Source organism: Stegodyphus dumicola, chromosome 8 (genome assembly GCF_044657685.1).
Source record: "Stegodyphus dumicola isolate Sdum_Otavi_A_Nest chromosome 8, ASM4465768v1".
Classification (NCBI taxonomy): domain Eukaryota; kingdom Metazoa; phylum Arthropoda; class Arachnida; order Araneae; family Eresidae; genus Stegodyphus; species Stegodyphus dumicola.
The window spans coordinates 57,820,078-57,832,176 of record NC_140775.1 but is presented as its reverse complement, the minus strand read 5'-3'; the positions used below and the strand labels follow the sequence as shown (position 1 = coordinate 57,832,176).

General features: G+C 32.2%; 1 long non-coding RNA gene across 1 annotated transcript in view; it reads left to right on the top strand.

The window, feature by feature from the left end:
• Nucleotides 1-1,093: 1,093 nt before the first annotated feature.
• The window catches only part of LOC118189470 (uncharacterized), a 174,780-nt gene continuing 163,774 nt past the window's right edge, over nt 1,094-12,099 (top strand). Inside the window, exon 1 of the long non-coding RNA XR_015042845.1 lies at nt 1,094-1,225. This is a non-coding gene — a long non-coding RNA (uncharacterized LOC118189470). The remainder of the gene's footprint in view (nt 1,226-12,099) is intronic.

Genomic DNA, 12,099 nt, shown 5'->3' with positions numbered 1-12,099 from the left:
CCAAAGTATGATAATGACTCCTTTAGGAACACTTATTCGAGGCCTTAGGCATTTTATAAATGACAGCATGATTTTGCTAGCTCCACGCAAGTCATCATCAAAACAGTTGGAGGACTAAATCCAAGGATCTCATATTTTTCATTTCCTTTACTAACCTTTCGAGACTCAGGGTACTTCAGATCGCCTGTACTGTAAGAACCCGCAAGTCGTAAAGACACTATATGTTTGCAAATTTTCATGCCTCCTTCAGGAATCGAACCCGAGAGCAGTGACAGTGTTAAAATCTCTAACAACCACATAGAAAAGGACAGTAGGATATTAACAGATTCATATTTGGGTACAATTATTAAATCTTAATTTGAAGAAGTAACAGTATTCACTAATAGTTTAAAAAGATTGTTTTAAGTAAGTTTGCATTTCAGTTAATTTAAGTTATGACTAAAATCAGCTTCTAAATTTTGCAAAACCCGTTATAAAATTAGAAATTGTATTCATGCATTAGCAGATTAGCTATTTTATTAAAGCGCTTGTACTATGCTGTTGAACTTAAAATTTAGAAGTCTTTCCATTTAACGTAAAATAGTAATAGAAATTTAGCATTATACGGTGATATCGCACATAAAACACTGATGCTTTTTCTAATAACCTTTGTCACCATATACGAAATCATATGGGCACAGGCATAAACACACAGACATATAAAGAACATAAAAAGAAAATTATCAAACTGGTTCCAGATGTATTAAAATTGTATGATTTAGAAATATAGGGAATAATAAATTTGTGTGCCATCAAAATTAAATTTCATTACATTTATAAAATTCTTTCTGCGTACGTATATTGGATAAAATTAAATTCGTTGACTACATTTTATCTTTCGATACAAATGTAACCAAGATGGTCTACCTGGGAAAAAAAAAAGATTAGAGTTGCTATTTGAAAAGCACTTCAATAGGATTAACGTTTATCTATAATCGGAAAGCTTTTCAAATCTGCAAGACATCGATGGCAGTTTAATGCATGATCCAATAGGTGGCGCTAGCAGTATCCCATTGTCACATTTGATCTCTCCTGTCACTAGGGGGAGTATCGTGAGCAAGGTGGAAGTATTCTCAGTGAGCTGCCAGCCAGAAGACGCCAAATTAGGCTTAATTCTATTCCAAATTTCTAAAGAGAATGAGTTGTGTTTAATGCTTTTATCTGCATTTAAAAAAGACAGGAAGAGGTAAGCCAATTTTTTGCAAAATTATTTGCAGCAGCGGAATTTTTCTTGTATGAAGAACAGACTTTTAAATACGGTGGATGGTGTCTCTTTTGATAGTGTCTGCTCTTCTATCCTATCCCCCCAATTTAAACCATGGATGGGCCCTCCGTTTCCATAGTGATTGGGCCTTTCCCCCTTCTTGTGTTCTGCATTCTGTTCCGCTTTCAATGGCGGAGATTGGGAAGTGCTTAACAGTATTGTCTGCCATCTGTTTAAATTTATTTTTTTCCCTTCTTTGATGAGAGTAGTTTCATTTCTTAACTTATTCTTTTCCTTAAGTTGCAGTCATGTTTTAAATAGTACATTATATATTTACTTGAATGTAGCGTTTATATAGCTAATTAAAAAGAAAAAATTGAATTTTTAATTAAATAATCATCAGATATTCTCTTTTGAATTGTAAGTTTTGAAACTATTTTCTGCATTTTACATGTTTTATATGTAATCAAAAAGATAAAATACTTTATTAACAGTACATTCGCACAAAAATAATTTTTGACTGACAATGAGCTTAATTTTAAAGAGACCCTAAGTGACATTAAATTGCACTTCTAAGATAGAAACTATTCTAGTAAAATTATAAGACTTTAAAAATCTTCGAACTTGAAGCTTTTAACTATTTACAGAAAACTGTTACTACATGGAAGAATCACATTGAAACATCTCGCTCGGAATACGAAATTAAACCCTTTTTGCAATTTAGGTTTAGTTTATGTTCATTATTTTAGTTAATGGGCGAAAAGTATAAAACTGACGACATGCAAGAACACTTTTATTAAATTCTTTCCAAAGCCTTCATATATTTTCTTCAAAGGTTCCGATGTCGTTTTTTTTCAGATTGGAAATACAGTTACGGTTCACTTAAAATTGCCTACAAAGGAGAATGTAAAATAAGGGATTATTCTATTTTAAATTCATAATACTCTTTCATGAAATAAAGTTATTATTTTGGTATTAATATTATTAAATTATTGAATAATATTATTGAATTATTGGTATTAATATTATTAATATTGTTAAATTATTTGGTATTAATATTATTAAATTGTATATTAAATTCTGCATTTAATTTAGGGAGTTAAAGTGCTCTCTTTCTCTCTCTCTATATATATACATATGCATGCATTAACTAATTACATGTAAAATCAAATTTTAATAATGGAAATTCTATTGAGCTTCTACAGGCATTTTGTATTGTTACCAAGTATGTTAAAGTAATATATTCCTGAAACCAAGTAATATTGTTACCAAGTAATATATTCCTGAAATATTTTTCCGCTCGCTCATTATTATAATATTATCACAAGGAAACTGTTTTTTATACAAGCAATTTGTCGATCTTGCTTAATATTTCTAAAAATTACGATATTTTGAAATTCGTTTATCATATTAAAAAATCTTAATTTAATCGAAAAAGGATCATATATATTAAAGTGATTTAGTATGTTTAATGCATGATAAACAGGAAATTAAGCACAAAATTCTAATCAGTGAGGTGCTGTTTAATTATAACTGCAAAAGCGGTGTAATAGCGCGAAGCAGTGAGATTGCATCATTACTATTGATTAAATACGGCATTTTATGCTAGCGAATATAAGAATACTGTTGTAAAAAATAATTAATGCTGTAATTTTGAAGAGAGCAAAATATCACTGATATTATTTTAACATTCTCTAATTACGGATATCTCTTTACCTGTGTTCATATACCATTCATATCTTCAAAATGAAAATTATTTGCATCAATTAAGCAGAATGGTTTAATTTCGGCCTTTTAGAATTAATTAATTGTTATATTTCAATAATATTGATCACAAAAAATGTATTTTTTCGCAAAATTTAAAAACTTCATTTAAAATAAATTTTATCTTTTTGAAAGCAGCTTTGAAAACAGTTTTCGATGATAATTATTATGATAAACCGAATTTAAAATCTATTATATTTTAAAAGCTCATATTAAGATTTAAGACATTAAGATATTTGTGAATTCCATAGTATTAAAATTTATTCAAATTATTGATTCACTGATTTCTGTTTAGGATTACAGTTAAAGACTATTGCAATTATAAATCTTCTGCATCTTTTAATACATCAGTAACGAAGAATACATGCTTCAGTTTATGGTTAGTTGTTACAAATTTCATTAGTACATCTTTTCTAGTGAAAACAATAGTTTTATAGATGCCAATTATTTTTATATACCAAATGTTTATAGGAACGATTAAAGTTAATTACTGCATTGCACTGGAGGGTGTAATGCATTTTTGCTTGAACAACGAATTCATGCAAGCTGTTACCGATAAAAACAAGATCATAAAAACACTGAAGGAAATTCTTCTGCAGATTGTTATTTCCTGAAGACGCCATATTAACTCTTAGTAATCATTAGCAATTGCTTAATAAAAATCTCTCTGACATGCAATAATTACTGAAATTAAATATTCAAAGAGTAACAAATTTAAAATGGAGGAAAACTTTATTGGAAATCATATTATGAAAGTACGAACTACATGGAAGAAGATACAACTAAAACGAACAGTGTTATTAAATTTAAATAAAAATTTTTAAACTAAACAATTTGATGAAAAACATTTTTGAGTTAATAAGTTACATAATAATAGCATGTTTTGTAGAAAAAGAAATTTAGAATAAAAATGAAACTAGACCCTCAGTGTCTAGAAATGTATTCTTGATTAGAAAGATAAGTTATTTATAATTTAATTTTTGCCTACATGAAAAGCATTATAACATTTATTTTTCATAAATTAAGAAACAGTTAATTACTTAAACACATTCCTGAGAAAATTTAATAAGAAAAACTTCGTCCTGAAGGTTTGCTTCACTGCATAGGAGATGTACCGAAGGAAAAACTCGTTTTACATTAACAATGCTGCGGAAAATGGCAATATTAATAATTTCTTGGCTACAGCTGTGTGTCTTGATATAGTGAAAATGCAAAAAATGTATTTCTGTAGCAATTTTTATAACAACAAAAATTTAGGTTTATTTAAATAAGTAGAGCTTTAATAACTTTGTTAAATATTCCTAAAACGGTGCCGGCTGCAAATAATTTCTTATTAAGTAACTATAAATACTTTTAATGAACTAACATTTTGTGCTATGAAAGAAACTCCCAAGTACACTAATCTAATGACAGGAATTTTTTTTTATTGAGGACATAAATGAATATTACGCTGTATAACCTCTTTCAGTTTCAGCACTAGGTTTTTTTTCCCATCTTCTTCTCTGTTATAATTATTTAACTGTAACAGAGTATTTTTTAAATTTTTCAAATCAAATTTTTTTCTTCAAAGCTGATGCCTGACATAAACGGTTTGCAAAGAAATAAAATATAGTAAAACATTTAGCAGCCTAAGAAAAATGATTAGATAATACTATCTACACAAAGCTTCGTACTTTTGCCCTCTCAATCTAATGGTGATGCTAAATTATCATCATTTCTTTAATTGATAATATTTATCGCGTAATATCTGTCTTAGTTTGGGTTTTTGTGCCGCTCTAGAAAGCAAACAGATGGAGTTAAAGAGCGGAATAATAGAATTTTGAATTCACTATTTTTTTTTCCAATGGCGGCCACAAGTCATTATCATAGACATTGGCCATTACTAAGGCTAGACGCGGCGGTCACTTTATTATGGAGGCGCCTAATAGGTGGGGCACCTTTGCCTCCTATGAAGGAAAGGACAGTTACCACCATGCTAGTTCGGGATTGGAATTCGGTCCTTTTTTGGTTTCGAAGTCAGCTTCCTTAACCACTATACCATCTGGGCGGCTGAATTCACTCTAAAATATTTCATTTACTGCGGAAAACTGTTTTAAAGGACGAATGCATACAAAGTAAAGTAATGGGGTAATAGCATCTTTCTCCCATTTTGATGGAGGTTTCTTGGATGTTTGATTGATGGTTCAAGGGTCAAACTATACTCTGAAATGATCTTCATTTAAAAAATAACGTCTTACTTTGATCTTTGTAAACTCTATAACCATGACGAATGACCAAATGTAAATGTAGATTAGAAAGAATAAAATTAATTATTAAAATTTTTATCAAGGTAATCAGTTAGAATTATTTTCAATGTTTTATTTTGCATTATTTAAAATTCCTTAACCTAAGTACTTGCTAGCGGCTTCAATCTGTGATGAAAAATTGAATCATTTTGTTGACGAAGAAATGAAAGAATTTCATTACAGCTCATGCTTAGTTGGATTTTCGGTCGATATTAGCAGAAATGCTCGCTAGAGGTTGTATCATCTTGTCAGATCTTGTTCTTTTAGCTATCATGCAAGGAATAGATTTTACTAAGCTAGTCGACTTCTCGCATGGGCGTGAAGAAATAGCACACAGAGAAAAGGTTTAAATGGGCCTTTTATTTGATTAAACTGTTTAATAAAAATGCAAGTACTTCGTGCTCACAATAACACCGACTACTTGAGGTGGGACCTTTAAAATAAATTGTCAATAACTTAAAGATAGTACTGTACTGCTTAAAACTAGCAGGCTGACTCAGCAACCTATACCGGCAATAGACTTTATTGACTTTAAGTAAACAACCAGAAGGCGTATTAGAAACTCAGAATAACAGAAGGAAGGACAGAAAGCAACGTGCGCTATACTAGTGAAATCACGCTCATACTAACTTTCTCTTTTAGCCCGTATAATTATTCTCCTTCATTTTAACGTAATTTACATCCTGGCGAGGAAATGTGAGGGAAAATTACAGAGTTCAGAAAAGATGACAAAAATTAGAATATTTGGTTAGTCAAACTAAGGGAAACCCTACAATCTTAATACTTACGTATGGAAAAATTGGCAATCTTTTCCAAAATAATTTCAAGTATTTGATGGAGGAACTTTATGAAAATATGCTGCCGTACAAGAACATTGAAATATCAGCATAAGCTAGTAAACTTTTCCTTGTATGAAGTAGTTGAGAGTATATTGCTAACACAAATTAAAATAGTTTGAATAAGTAATATACTTATATATTAATTAATTTATTTTATTTAGTAAATTCACTGAGGTAAATGTAGCATTATTTTAATTAAAATTCCCCTCCCCCAAAAATGCTATTATGTTTTCAGTTACAGACTCAGTTATTTTATAAAGAACCCATAATAAATTAGTTAATATAAATAGATTTTAGCTAGATACACTTATGTTTCATATATGAGCATATAAATGAGCTATGACCTTTCTATGAAGTAACACATCATATATGTTGCATCATACCGTAACTAACGTGTAAATTTTTACGATAGCAAAATTAATGAGCTAATTCAACATTTCGAATGTGTTTGTGCGCTGTGTATTTCTTGAAAAATCTTTGATTACGTATTTGTGCAATTACTCCTATTGCAGAGATATTGAAATAGCTGTGATAAAGCGAACATAATGCATATTCGAGAAAGGAAGATAATGTTGTCAGATTTAAAGACACTAGAGTAAATGTAATCGAGCTCGTAAAGCATTCAAGGAAATGGAAAAATTTTTGTATCGGATATAAATTGTAATGCTATACTAAAATAATTTGAAAAATGCTAACAATGTAGAGGAAGATAAACAATCGATTTAAAATTTCAGTAATACAGAGTTTGAAAAATAAAGAAATTTACTTGAATTTTACTAACGAACAGAATCGTAAAGGATTTTGAAGGATTCTCATAAAAGTCCTTTAATTGTAGCACAGTAAATTATTTTAAAATCCAATCATTTGCCCTTCGTTAATTCAATTGTTTAATTTGAAGATTCTTTCTTTGAAGTTTAGTGCACAAAAAACACACACAAAAAAGGAAAATGTTAATAATCGCAGAAAATAGTCAGATATGCAAGTGATAGGATAAACTTCAAAAAGGATTCAGTGTATTACTTCGGCATGTTTTATAAATAATTTCCAGATGTTACATATGTTAACCTATATATCGCTCAAATCAACGGGTTTTCAAATTTTGTACTACGAAATGCTTACAGCTGTGGTTTGATGCATTTTTATAGAAGTTCTATCAAACTTAGTATGTTATATAATTTGTAATGGCACTTGATGACAATAATGATTTTCTTTCAGTTTTCATATAATGTGTTTACATTAAATTTTCAACTCTTTCTTAACATGTATTTTTCACGAACAGTATGCATTTCATATAAAAAGAAAAAATGTATATATCACACTGTGTCCCCTTAATCAGTAAATATTAAAAGCAATTAACATAAATTATCAAAAGCGCAAATCAAATCGGCTGTCCTTCTTGGAGTAAAAAGAAACTAGAGGAAAATTCTGTTTTTAGTTCACCAAATTTATGCATTTTATAGCATTTTAAGATATTTTGTCCTTCTCTAAAGCTCTAAACACGTTTCAGAATTAATTAAGAACATGGGTTTTTTTTTTTTTTATTTATCAAAGTCATGTTTCTACAGATCTACATTCATTATAAAACTCGATAACGAGAATTATTAAACTTAGTAAACAAAAACACAAAAATGGTTTATTGGCTAGAGAAGAAATATTAAAGATTATTCATCCAGTCTAGAATATTTATGACAGATTGTAGCGTTGCGCGCCTCCAACTTGCACGCAACCAAGAGGTGACTGTTGAAACTGGATAAATGACAGAGTCTTGTTAAGGGTTTAAGTCCCTTTTTATTCAACGTAATAAATTACAAGTGCGTGCTCTTGACGCTCACAAACTACGCCAACTCGGCGGTAAAATAAAAATAATAACCTGAAAAGAAACTAAAGACAAGACTCTAACTACGAGGCTCTCTAAAAGTAACTAACCTCACCGCGTTTTACAATACCGCTGCTAATTCAGCAAACTTGAAGATCACGTTGAACGATTAACAATACTTCCAGGCAAGCACACAGGCCGAAACGCGGGGTTCTTCAATTTCTGGCTAAGTACCTCCGCGCTCGTCAAGTAAGAACAGCACACCTCGAACTCTTTTCCTTTCTATTTAACTCAGAATACTTCCGCTGATAATTTGAATCCTTGCGCGTTCTACTAAAATTTACATACTCTGGCATTGGCAGTTCCAGGGAAAAGTAAGGCTTGACAGGAAAGGCAGTTTAAACTTAAAATAAATGTTAGTTAAAATAAATATAAACCCTACATTTGCCGTTGCCAGAATTTGGAAAACTTGGAAGCAGGTCCTACAAACGACCTGTTGTAAGTTTCTATAATTCTGAACTAACTCTCGAGAACCTCGTTTACATAAAAAAAAATCTTATGTAACAAATTGTATACTAAATTTCTGTGTATGCTTATAACTCTCTCTTCTTACAGCAACTTTTCCTGGACTGCATCAATCAATGTTGGTCTTTTCCTTCCAGCATCTGGAAGGAATAAGTATCAGTATCTTTCTAAATACATTATAATTTACACTTTCTTGACACAATAAATTTTTGTTTTTAAACGATTCGTTTTCCTTAGTTATTGCTTAATTCACATTCATTCAATTTTTCAAGCATTAATTTAACTTTACCCTGGCTCTTCACCATGTGTGGTGTCAAACGGGAACATTTGTGTTTTAGTCTTACAACACTTCCCCTAACCACCATGATTTGTTAGAATTCAACGACCAAATAGACACACCTTACTCGACATTCTACAACTCAATGAGCTACTTTAACATTCTTAAAAATTCAAGTGTAGGTGGAGAACCCTACAAAACACATTCATTCTAACTTTCCCCTCATTCATCTTTAAACATGCAGGCTTTCGCTCTAAAGCATGACTTTATCTACAGTTTAATACTTAAATTTTGAATTCATTGCTTTTGAGCATTTTACTTTTATGCTTCTAGACTAAATTCTACTTTTACATAACATTCAAGTATTTACGTACATTTACAAAATTTTAATACATATGATTTTTACAATTTACCATAAAATGAATAAGAGAAAATAAATTTTTACTTTACTCATTCTTCGCCAAGCTGGCGGCACTGAAACTAAAATTCTTATTAATACAAGAATACGAAGTTATTTTTGTCTTCGGCCACATTTTTGGCTTTAACATAACAGAATTAGTCTTTCGACCAACAGAAAATGCTTGTTCTTAGCTTTTATACTTAAAGAAAATAATACTTTTGCCTTAGCTAAATAAAGTAAAACAAAACTAAGTCTCAACCGAGACATATTGACTTTCGTCAAAACATAGAACTTCGTACTTATGCTTAACATTTCGGAACAAAAGAGAAAAAAAAAATTTATAGAAGATTTTAACTTATCTTTGAGTTTTCGATGATTGAAACTCCGTCATTCTTTTCTGGCAATATTGTTCCCAAGTTATCGGTTCCAAGTTATCGGACGTCAATCTTCTCCTTACTGACCTCCGAGTGTCGTCCACATTAGTTTTTCTTTTGCGTCCTCTGCATGCTGGCCTCTTGGCGGAGTAATCGTCGGGTTGTTGTCGTTTCCGTTTTTCCATGGGACGGCTGGTCTTGACGTCCTCCGGTCTGGAGTCCTTCTTGAATTTCTTCTGTTGTTCCTGGTATTTTTGTTCCTCCTGCTGCCGTTTCAGTTTCCGGAACGGCGGCCTTGCTGGCACCTGACTCTCTGGCCCTGGGCGCGTTCTCCTTGATGTATAATTTCTCCTGCGATCCGTTGTAGGTGGTGTTTTGCTCTTTACCACGGTTTCTTTACGCGGTGCATCTGTATTCTTGTTTTTCTTAAATGCTGGAGTTTGAAAGTTTTTATTTTTTCTTTTTGGTACCGTCGTCCGGGTTGTAGAAGGGCTAGGTCTCTCTTCAGTTCTCTGCTTCTTGGGTGGTGGAACAGTTGTTGTTATTTCTGGACATTCTACTTCGTTTAGACTTGAGTCCTGCAAGAAACGTTTAAGGATTTCAAAATCATTTGGATTATAGTATTTTTTCACCTGGTCGGGACTTGCTTTACGGATCTCCCCTCTCTCGTTCTTAAGATATAATACGACTCCTTTGATTTCCTGAATTACATAGGGGCCTTCAAATTTTGGAGCTAGCTTTGCCGTAAAATTGTCTGGGGCACTTGATAAAGAAAATTTCCGCTTCAATACTTTATCCCCAACTTTAAAATCTGCTTCACGGCGTTTTCTATCATAATATGCTTTTTGCTTATTTCTTGCCGTATCCGAGCTTTTAAGCGCCTGATCAATAAGTTTTTGCATATCTTTCTGTTTAAACTCTTGCTCTCTTTGTTGCACAAAGAATAATTTATCTAAAGGCGTAATTAACTTTCGGCCTAAAAATAATTCTGCTGGGGTTTTTCCCGTAGTATCGTGATTTGCCGTTCTTAAAGCATAAGCTAATTCATTTATGTAGCCATCCCAGCGCTTGTGATGTGTGCTCACGTAACTGCGAATTATTTTTACTATGTTTTTATTCACTCTTTCTGCTATGTTTGCCTGTGGTCTATACGGAACCATTTTGATATGGCGTATGCCAAGTCCATTGCATATGTTTTCAAATATTTGACTAATGAATTGTTTTCCGTTATCGCTAATGACTTTTATCGGTGCACCGTATTTTAAAATGTATCTGTGTAAGAATGCATCTGCGACTGTTTTGGCTGACGCGCGTTTAAGTGGAACAATTTCTGTCCATTTTGAAAAATGATCTACTATTACTAAAAGAAAACGATTTTTATTTAACTCGCTCTGGGGGAAGGGACCAAGAAGATCTATGCCTAAAATTTCATTCGGAAATGTAGCGCGAATGCTATTTAAGTACCCGGCCGGGCTGTAATTAATATCATTTATTAACTGACATTGATTGCAGGACCTGACATACGCCGTTACTTTTTTGTATAATTGCGGGAAATATACCGCCTCGCGTACCCTTTTTAAAGTCTTTCTGACCCCTAAATGACCCGCTGTTTTCGCGTCGTGTAATTCCTTCAAAATGCTTAATCGAAGCGAGGCTGGGATGACTGGTTTGTACTCAAGATTTTCGTTTGTTGTTTTCGTATAAAATAATAAATTATCTATTATTTCATAGTTTTCTGCTCTATTTCTTATCGCATCGATATCTGTGTGCTCAAAGCTTTCGGGGTCTTTTAAATATGCATAGATATTTCCAAATTCAGGATCAGCTTTCAGTTCAGTGATAATCGTATCTCTAGAAACTAAAATTTTTGAAGTTAACACAGCGCATTTAAGTTCATTTCCTTCCTCGTCCAGTTTTATACGAGAAAGTTCGTCAGCTACATTGTTTTCCTTACCCGGTTTATATTTTATTCTGATATTATATTCTTGGAGTTTTAAAGCCCATCTTATTAACCTGGGCGTTAGGTTTTTCCCCGAGTAAAGTCTACCAACAGCCGCATGATCCGAAAAGACTGTTACTGGCGCTTTGCCGAAATAAACTCGAAATTTGTGTACAGCCATTAATACGGCTAATGTTTCTCTTTCTGTAGCTGTATAATTCCTTTGTGTCTGATTCAACGTTTTACTAAAAAATGCCAGAGGATGGCTATTTTGCATAAGAACCGCACCCACCGCATAGTCTGACGCATCTGCTGCAATTTCCAGGTTTTCGTCCCCCTCCGGGAATTTTAAAACAGGGCCATTGATGAGCGCTTCTTTTAATCTTTCGAATGTTGTATTTGCTTCCGCTGTCCGCGTAAATTTACCTCTCTTTCTTTTGATTACTAAGAGTGGTTCAACAATATTAGCGAAATCTTTTATGAAAGACCGATAGTAAGAACATAACCCAAGGAAAGAAGAAAGTTTCTTGGCGGTGTTGGGCGGTGGGAAATACTTGATGGCTTTTATTTTTGAATCTTGCGTTTCTATACCCTTTTGCGAAATTTTATAACCGAGATATTTAAGTTCTTTAGTTGC